Source organism: Anastrepha obliqua, chromosome 1, assembly GCF_027943255.1.
Source record: "Anastrepha obliqua isolate idAnaObli1 chromosome 1, idAnaObli1_1.0, whole genome shotgun sequence".
NCBI classification, from domain to species: Eukaryota; Metazoa; Arthropoda; class Insecta; order Diptera; family Tephritidae; genus Anastrepha; species Anastrepha obliqua.
The window spans coordinates 111211164-111213135 of NC_072892.1; positions in this window are offsets into that span (position 1 = coordinate 111211164).

Sequence of the window (1972 nt, forward strand, 5' to 3'; positions counted from 1 at the left end):
TACTCTGAAAATATTGCATTTGTTTTGATTTTAAAGTCTATATACATACAGACATATTCACAAAGCGAGTTGTTGTAGCGATTAGTGCAATAACCCTGCCGATATAAAGTTTTAGTACCTACGATTAGGTGTTCATATTAAGCGCCTTATTTGTGTTTGTCACGTTTACTAACATTCGACAGGGAGATACTTTGGTGGGCGCCCATTGAACTAGTTTATTACTTTCGTATGAGGTTTATTACTTGATATCACTAAAATTTCTTGTTACTTTTATTCGAGTGTATGTATGTATATAAATTTGTGTACAGAAAAGTGATTTTATGAAGGAACTTTTATCATTTTAGTGACGTGTTGACGTTAACATTGCAGGGGATCTATTCTGAATAATTCAAACATTTTTATACTGGTTCCGTCATAATTCTCCATAACTAAATATGGACGAATAAGAATTCCTGAGATAATAAATTTTCAATAAAGATAAAATATTTAAACATAATATTTAACAATAATTTATCTTCTTTGAAAATTTATTTTTTATTAATTTATTATTTAACACTAATTAATTTTCTTTGAAAATTTATTTTTTATATTTTTATTTTATCTCTAAACGCTGGGAAATGACGGTATTTGTTTTCCACTAGACATAAAGTGATAATTGACTATCTTTACAGATTTGAAACTGCTACTCTGACTAAAATATACTTGAAATCAACCTGCACGCTCTTTTTATAAATTTTCTGAAAGCGTTCGATAGTACTGAAAGAGGCAAAATAGAATTCGTGTTACGCATGCAAGGAATACTGAAAAAATTGGCTTTACTAGTAAGTTTAATTCTCGCTGAGACTTACACAGCACAACAGGGACATGCGCTGTCTACGCTTGTGTGCAATCTGATCCTAGACTATATGAATAAAGAGGACTATATGCCTCAGGTTGATCTATATTCAAAAAAGTTTCGCAAATATATGGCTGGGCTGATGACCTGGTTATCTTCGCGAGATATATAAATATTCTCAGTGAAGTATTTTAAGCACTCCGACTAAAAGCAAAATTCTTCGGATTAAAGATCAAAGAAAGAAAAATGAAGTATCTCGCAAGACTTAACGAGTTGAGAAAAGCGTCAGATCTGAGAATTGGCGATCATGAATTAGAAAGTGTGGATGAAATTAAATGCCTCGGAGTGCTTTTCAGTACAACATCTGATGCAATGATTGTTATCCAAGACCGTATACAGGCTGCAAACGGAACATATTTTGCCCACGTTAAACTGTTAAAAAGCAGCTCTTGAGTAGGAAAACGAAAATCAAAATATATAAAGCGCTGATTCGACCAGTGGCAACGTATGGATGCGAAACAAGGACATTGAAAGCGGAGCATACTGGGCCCAGTACGAGAAAAATATGGGCTCTACGTATCAAATATAACAGCGGGCTAGAGGCATTCCTACAGGGGAAACAGCACATCCGATGGTTAGGGCGCGTTTGCAGCATGCTAGATGAAACCTTGCTAGTACCTCGCAAAGTTCTACATTCCCGCATGCTTGTTGAAAAGCGAAGAGGGCGACAGCGAAAAATATGATCAGACGACGTTGAGAAAGATCTAAGAAGCATAGGAGTGAGCAACTATCGTAGTCTTGCTATACACCGAGATGCATGGAGAAGAATTGGGGAGTAAGCTAAGGCTTATCCCGAGCTGTGATGCTATGAATGATGGTGACGATGACTCTCACTAAAATTTATGAAAACAATGATCTGCGTGTCATCTTTTCTTCGAAAATGCCATTTTCGAAACATATAGATTTTATCATTACCAAGCCTAGGTCTATGTTTGGATTCCTAATGAGGTATTACAATGAATTCCGAGACCTTTCCTTTAGAGTGATTGAGAAAAAGATTTTGCGAAGAAGTTTTGAACCTATGCACGTTGGTAGTGGCGAATATCGCAAGCGATTGAACAATAAGCTGTATGAGCT